This window comes from Dasypus novemcinctus, chromosome 7 (assembly GCF_030445035.2).
Source record: "Dasypus novemcinctus isolate mDasNov1 chromosome 7, mDasNov1.1.hap2, whole genome shotgun sequence".
Lineage (NCBI taxonomy): Eukaryota > Metazoa > Chordata > Mammalia > Cingulata > Dasypodidae > Dasypus > Dasypus novemcinctus.
The window spans coordinates 92903475-92911706 of NC_080679.1; the positions used below are offsets into that span (position 1 = coordinate 92903475).

An 8232-nucleotide genomic window follows, 5' to 3' on the forward strand; every position below is an offset into this window, starting at 1 on the left:
GTAGAATTAGAAAAAATATGGAGAAATAAAAACCCAAAATTTATATAATAAAGGGCCCTTTCTCAATCAAGATTGTGGAGTGAAATCTTCAGGGCTTCTTCTGACCACAGAAGGTCTGAGAAACCAGCTAGAACTGGCAAGAACATCTTTCTCAAAGCTCCAGAAACAAAGTAGTTCCAAATCAAGAAAAAGTCTATTTAAAAGCTTGGGGTGGAACTACCCATGCTTCCAGTGCGAATCACTATTTCTGGTTCCAGAGGGAGCAGAGTACCCTCATGCACCTTCTGGGAGTATGTTTGTCTGGCCCAGTCTGCCTGGTGGTACCTGAGGGACTCATTGTTCTAGAACTTGCCGTGCAGGTAGAAGGTGGCTTACAGAGCTCCTCTACAGTATGCTGTGGGAGAAAGGTCAAGCAGTTGCCTAGGGCAAGGGATTGTTGGTCTTATGAAGGTTCTTTTGATTTGAAATATCAGAGATCTACACTATCTGGTTTATATCAAAGTAGTTATTAATATAAGGAAAGAAAAGAAGAGTAGGAAGTACAGTGGGGCCTAAATGTGATCTGGAACCAGGCATTGGAAAGCCATGGGAGACCAGAACTACCTACTCTTTTTCTCTCCTTCTTGCGGGGGGCTACAGGAATTGGTTGGCACCCTCTCTCTCTCTCTCTTTCTCTTATAGATACACATACATTTGCATATATTTATATATGTATGTGTGTATTTTTTTTGTCCTGAGCCATCTATGAGTTGCAGACATCATGACACATCATCCTTAAATACTTCTTTATCTCCTAAGACAGCATGCATTCTCCTACATTCTCCTACATAACCACAATACCATTGTTGCAAACAAGAAATTCAACATGGATAAAATAATTTTATATAATATTCAGTCTGCTATGGATTGAATCATGTCCCCCACAGAGACATGTTCAAGTCCTAACCCTGGTCCTGTGGATGTGAACCCATTTGTAAATAGGGTCTTTGGAGATGGTATTAGGTAAATTGAAGGCAAACTGAATCAAGACGGAACTTAATCCAATATTTTGAATCTGGGAATTTGGACACAGTAGTATGAGAGAGACAGAACTGAGAGAGACAGCCATGTGACAGTGGCAGAGACTGAGTTATGGATTGCCAAGAAACTGACACCAGAATGCTGCAGACTGCAGAGAAAGCATGAGCCTGCTGACTCCTTCATTTTAGACTTCTAGCTTCCAAAACTATGAGACAATAGATTCCTATTGTATAAACCAAGTAGTCTGTAGTATTCGTTACAGTAGCCCTGGCAAACTAAGGCATGGTTCATATTTAAATTTACTCAATTGTCCAAACTGCTTTTTTGTTTTCATCCAAGATCCAATTAAAGACAACAAACTGCATTTGATTGTCATGTCTCTCTAGTCACCTTATTCTTTTTTTTTAAATTTTGTACCATAAGCATGAGGTACTTATTTCAAATATATATATGTATATATAATATAAAAATATGTATGTGTATTAAAGACCAAATTCTTTGGGAAGAAGAGAGGGCACTTGGGAAGGGAGGGGAAAGCCATTTCTGCCAAAGATGGTGCATGGCCAAGTGAGACAGCTCAAAAGTATTTGAATAAATATCACACCCAGAAATGGGTATCAAGAGAAGGGTAAAGAAGTCACATCCACATTTCTTCCACCCTAAGGACTCTGCATGGATTGGAATTAATTCCATCTTTTAATCAGAAATAAAAGAATAACTGCATTTTCAAAAATTAAGGAAGGAAGAAAAAGAGGGAAAAAATGAAGGAGGAAAGGAAGAGGGAGCGAGGAAGAAAATGTACCTTGTAACCACGTGCAAGATGGAAAAGGAAATCAAAGAGGTTTTCCAGGTAGCCTTGAGAATGAGCTGATAGGGTATGCACTAGGTCAGAGCAATGGGCTTCAGGAGGAAGAATGGATTCCAAGCCATTTCAAAGGAAGAAAATCAAACTTGTTGACTAATCAGACATGCTGGAGGTCTAGGAATGAGCATATCCTGAGCAGATGATTTTTCAGTGACAGCTTTCCAGGAAAAATTGTGGCATTTTCAGCATCTGCATGCATCTGAGAATTACACCTGGAATCTTTATTTCCATGTCTTGATTTTAATCCTTAGGAAACTAGGCCTTGGGGTACTACTTGTGATTCTGAAATGGAATAAGTAATGACTTAATTCCCAGTCAGTAAAGGGCAATCCAAATGACTGGTTCCACCATTTCCCCAGGGCTAGTTTGTAACCTGGGACAGAAATAAGCTCTGTGTATTAAATCAATACAGTCACTCACATGATTTAAAAAAAAAAAAAGCATTGCTACAGTGACTATGTATTATACACACTATATCTTAATGGTTTACTTTCTTCAGATGATATAAACCTGACTACATTTCCACAGTGAGCCAACATCAAGCAGGGACTCAGTGCCTTGTACCTTAGCAATTGCTATAAGATGCTAGGATGCAACTTTACAAGCCCGTGACTACCCCATTGGGGTGTCACTTTGACCAGGGTTGCCTAAGAGAGCTGATTTTGCAACTTATCATGGCACTCCAATGCTTTTTTCAAAACTCCCAGCTAACATCAATAGGAACAGATCATCAGAGCATAGGAGTGCAGCAGACTAGGGAAAGTGTTAATGTGTGCCACACAGAAGGCACTGGTGGTTATCCTTTGATCTTTTTCATGCTTGACCACACAGATAGAGAAATTGCTCCCTGCCACAGCATCTTTGATGTGAAACAGGATTAATACAGAGTATGTCTACAAAACACAATAATACATGTATTTGTTATGACGTGTTACTCAGAATCAGCAGAAGAGCAGGGCTCTGCCTGTCTGAAGAAGCTGTGTCTCCACGGATGCTATCACATGCCCTTCTGCTGCTTCTCCACATTCTTTGGCTCCTTCAACTCTTCCCACTGCTTAACATAGGCCTTGCCAAGGCTCTCACCCCAGAACCTTTCTTTCTGTGTGATTTCCTCACTTCTACATTCCTACCTTTCACTTCTGTGCAGGTGACTCCCAAATTCACTTCTTTAGTCTTGGTTTCTTTAGAGCTACAGATGGAGGTTCCAGCTGCTTAGTAGGCATCTTCCCCTGGCTATTGGCAAACACCTCAAAGTAAGGGCTTGCAAAAGTAAACACTTTACTCCACCCCTTCATTCCAGTCTTTTCTGCTCCTAACTTCCCTACACCACTATTCTCGCAGTCACCTACTGTATTAGTCAGCCAAAGGGGTGCTGATGCAAAATATCAGAAATCTGTTGGCTTTTATAAAAGGTATTTATTTGGGGTAAAAGCTTACAGTTGCCAGACAGTAAACATAAGTTACTTCCCTCACCAAAGTCCATTTTCAAGTGTTGGAGCAAGATGGCTGCCGACGTCTGCAAGGGTTCAGGCTTCCTGGGTTCCTCTCTCTCCCTGGGACTCGATTCTCTCCTGGCTCAGCTGCCCTGTTCCATTGTGTGCTTATTTCCTAGGTTCCAGTTCAAAACTCCCAACTCTGTCCTTCATCCTGTCTTTTATCTGTGAACCACCACCCCTTGGTGGGTGAGGACTCAATGTCCTACTGACATGACCCAATCAAAGTCCTAATCATACTTTAATCAAGTAAAAGCGAAAACCAGACAGACCAGTTTACAAACATAATCCAATATCTATTTTTGGAATTCATAAACAATATCAAACTGCTACACTTACACTAGATTACTAAACTTATTTTTACTCCTCTTTTTGCCTTGCCCCAAACTTCCACCCACTTTCATTCTAGAGTCTTCACCAAGGTTCAGAACATCACTGCCTCTCCACTCCCACTGTAACCATTACCTGAGCAAATTTCCCTACTTTTAGTTTCTGTTATTCTAATTTCTCTGACACATTTTTGCCAGATTATCCCTTCAAATGCACAAATACTTCCCTTGCTCAAAAAACCTTCAGCGGTTTCTGTCACTACAGAATTAATCTTACTCCAACAAGCTAGGGACACATCCTACAAACTTTTTTCATGGTTTTTATTGACTCTTTTGTACTTCTTCCATTGATGAATTTCTCTAAAATTTTCTTCACTTCTCATATTGTCAACCTACACCACATTCTGGGGGGCAATGAGGTCCCTAATTTTTTTTTGAGTAAAAGTAACTCCTCAATTTGTTTTGTTCAGATGCAAGTGATATAAATTCTACTCAAACTAACTTAAGGGGGGAAAAACCCCAACTTATTGAGTAAAGACAACTTATTGACTTACACAGAAAATCCAGAATTTCTTCTAGTCAGGCCTGGCTGCTTCTAGGAGTGCAATGTCATATTAGGGATGTGTCTGTCTCTCATTCTTTTGGAGAAGCAAAATGGCCACCAGCAGTCCCAGCTTTATGTTCAATCTGTTTGCCCACCCCAGCAAAAGACAGTTTTTGCTTACAGCTCCAGCAAGAACGTTCTGGGAAGGACTGATTGTCTATCGTGCTATGTGCTATGGTCTCATGCCCATTTCTAAATTAAGCACAAAGGGGAGGGAAAATAGTTAGCCAGACCTGTTTCACATACTTAGCACTGTACCCTGTGACAGAAATTAGGATTTAGGGAGAGAGTTATCCTCACCCAGATCTCGGGGTACTGATCTTCTATAGAATAGAGAGTTTATTGTACCAGGAAGGGGTGGAGAGGAGTGCTGGAGACACACAAACATGTAGACACCGATATGTGTTACTGGAATGTTACAAGCAAGAAGGAACAGGGAAGCTGACATGTCTCAACTGATAGAACATCTGTCTACCATATGGAGGGTCCAGGGTTTGATCCCCAGGGCCTCCTGACCCATGTGATGAGCTGGCCCATGTGCAGTGTTGCCGCATGCAAGGAGTGCCGTGCCACACAGGGGCGCCCCATGTAGGGGTGCCCCATGTGCAAGGAGTGCACCCTGCAAGGAGAGCTGCTCCGCGTGAGAAAAGTGCAGCCTGCCCAGGAGTGGCACTGCACACACAGAGAGCTGATGCAGTAAGATGACGCAACAAAAAAGAGATGCAATTTCCCAGTGCCGCTGGATAACGCAAGTGGATGCAGAAGAACAAACAGCAAATGGACAGAGAGAGCAGATAGGTGGGGAAAAGGGGAGAGAAATAAAATAAATCTTTAAAAAAATAAGAAAGAACAGGCCAAAAATAGCTTATATAATATCTTTCCCAGAAGCCCCCAGCAGACTCTACTACCACAACCACACCCTCCTCCCCATTGGCAAGAACGAGTCACAAACCCACCCTAGTCCAATCCTTGGAAAGGAAGAGGGAGTGACTGGTTTAGCCTACCACATTTGTCCCTTGGGGTAAATAGAATCCTTGGATTTTTAGTGAGCAAGAAAGTGAAATAGCCATTGGGTTAGGGCAGTAATAGTGTTTGACAAAAGAACATACTTTTTATTTGATTTCTTCTACCTGTTTTAAACTTTTGGTCCTGTTTTTTGTGTTCTGAGATGCTTTTTCATCATTTTATATTTTGATCTTTTAAGCCATAGAATCATAACATTTCTGAGTACTAAAGAATTTTAAATCATTTAGTCTAGGGGTTTTCAAACATTTTTATTTGGGGCCTTGTATTCCCATCAAACAATTGTAAACAATTTTGGGAGTTTAGAAAGAAGCTGAGAGAAGGGAGGGTACTGGGCAAGAAAGGTGGGGTGCCAATAGCCATTGTCCCTAAGGTACTTTTTGAAAGACAGCATGCAATTTTAAAATTACACATCTCCATTTCTCTCACCTTAAGGAGGAACAAACTGAGGTATAAAGGTAAAATGATTTGGCCTTGTTCTTTCACAGGTTATTTAGTCAGGATTATAACTTCGATTTCCTGATTCCTTAATCTCTTCATATCTTTCCTGTCTTCATAATTCTGTAATGCATTTGTTTTCTGATTTTGCTCTTCAGCTCCTTGTGAGAAAGTCTTTTTTTAAAAACTCTTAATATGGAAGTCATTCTATTAATTCAGTAGTTTTCATGATATATCTCTAACTGCTGTTCTTGATATATAACCACCTGAGTTAATATGAGTATTTTTTTAAGGCCAGTAACAAGAGTTTATTAAGAAATAAGAAAAAGGTAAAGTACACACCCAAGCCACAGGTGCGGCAAGCTGCAGAGTGAGATGCACACATGGGTCCTGGCAGTAGGCTCTTTTACGGCCTGTCCTCCTCCACTTCCCCCATATTAAGGAGGGAGCTCAGCTATTTGCTGCCCTGATTGGTTGCCCTTCTACCTTCATGTGTTAGTTTTCAGAAGCCTTTCTGTTTGGAGTGGTCTGGGACTTCTTTTGAACCCGGGGATTTCAAACAGGACCTTGCGACCAGAGTCTTGGTGGGCTTTTCAGCTGCACCAGTTATGGCGTTGTTCTCAAGTAGGTGCCTCCCCACCTGGTGGGGTCTCATGGCTATGTTCTGACGGGTGGGGGGGGGGGTCCCAGTTGTTACAGCTTTATTCTGACCAGTCTACTTCCCTCGTTCCCTTTGGTTACCTGCCTCAACGTCCCCCTCAGAAAGTTTACACCCTTATTCGGAAGGGGAAGGGCCAAAGTTGTCATTCCTCTGTAGCTGCTTCCTGCTGGTTAGGGGCAGTAGTCCTGCTTCGTGGGGGTTGAAATTCTCTGCCTATTCTATTGAGGTTGAGAGAAGGTAGGTCCTGCACTGTGGTTGGAACTGTATGAATTCCCAGCTGACTAATACCTTGTTCTGGATGGCATTCATAACATGCAGTATTTTGAGAACAAATACAGTGATTGATTCTGTTCTGGTGACTAAGCACCCAGATATTGAAGATGATACTAATGTGTTCCGATCTTGCCTCTAAGAGTGCAGTTATTAAATTGGGGTAATTTTAATGTCTACCTCACTAGGATGATGTCCCTGTATAATGTAGTTACATGGTCTGGCACATAGTAATTGATAGGTTAAGTGTTAAATGTTATTTTGTCATATTTTTTCCAAAATCTTCCTTGGCCAGACAAAGATCTGCAAAGTTTGAGAATTTCGCTCCTTGCTATAAAGGGCAAAAGATGACTAAATGCAAGAACCTTCTATCTTATGTTTAGGTGCATTTCCATGAATGCATTTCCTTCACTTTACTTTCTCTGCCTCACACATCTTTGTATCCTTTGCAATTTCATCTTTCCATGGAAACTAAGGGTAAAGGATCAGACTCATACTTTTAGAGTTGAAAGGGGTCCCAACATCAAGTTATTCATAAGTGAAGGAAGGGGCATCTTAGAGAAATTAGGGCACTTGGCAGGAGTCCCTAATGCTTCAAAGCTCCCTGTGCCAATCATACATCTCTAATTTACCCTTATAATTTGGATGAGGGTCCAAGTACCCCTTTTCTACTGCCTCATCCCTGCCCCCAACACCAGCCAAATCTCCATGGGGTATTTGTCTAAATAGGTAAGATGATAAAAGTAAAAATGGGGGGTACGGGTGTTTGTTCTAAATCATCTAAATGTCGGAAGATAAAGCTTGGTGACTGTGTGATAGTGTACAAACATAAAATTTCATTTGCCTCTTTCTTCAAGGACAGTGCCAGAACAGTCTCCTCCTAAAGTTCAACAGAAATGAATATGATTCGAATTTATGTAAACACTGTTTTCCAATATGTTACGATAAATTATTTAACATGCCATTGCTTTCTCTAATTTTGAATACATAAATACAGTATTAGAACCAAAACACAGTACTCACTCCTCATGTCTTCTAAGACAAAACAAGAGACACAGGCCTGTGAGCATTGGTGGTTCAGTGGTAGGATTCTCGCCTGCCACGCGGGAGGCCCGGGTTCGATTCCCGGCCAATGCACTCAGGAAGCTTTTTTTTTTTTTTTTTTTCTTCTTCTTCTTCAGACAGGTTCAATAATGCCGTCTGAACGCTGTCTGCAGGCAAATAAAAAACTAACACTATAAAGTACTTTACTTAGAAAAACAGAAATGGCTGTTTCCCTGTACTTCGTTACGTTTCTAGACCTTCCTTTTAGATTGTTTTTGGACGTCCTGAAGTTTGCGAGTATGGGATGTCCAGCATTCCTAAAGTTTGCGAGTATTGGATATCCAGCATTCCGGGATTTGAAGACAGAAAGCGAAAGGAAGGGGAAAAAAAGCGACCGGCGGCTGTTTGGAGATGCCGGGGATTGAACCCGGGACCTCACACATGCGAAGCGCGCGCTCTACCACTGAGCTACATCCCCCAGCCGG

The 8232-nt window shown here is 41.4% G+C and overlaps 2 non-coding genes across 2 annotated transcripts; one reads left to right on the forward strand and one right to left on the reverse strand.

Annotated features, from left to right (window-relative positions):
- The first annotated feature begins 7769 nt into the window (after positions 1-7769).
- Positions 7770-7840, forward strand: TRNAG-GCC (transfer RNA glycine (anticodon GCC)). Its single transcript has one exon. It is a non-coding gene; the product is annotated as a tRNA-Gly (tRNA).
- Positions 7841-8153: 313 nt separating this feature from the next.
- Positions 8154-8225, reverse strand: TRNAA-CGC (transfer RNA alanine (anticodon CGC)). Its single transcript has one exon. It is a non-coding gene; the product is annotated as a tRNA-Ala (tRNA).
- Positions 8226-8232: the final 7 nt, after the last annotated feature.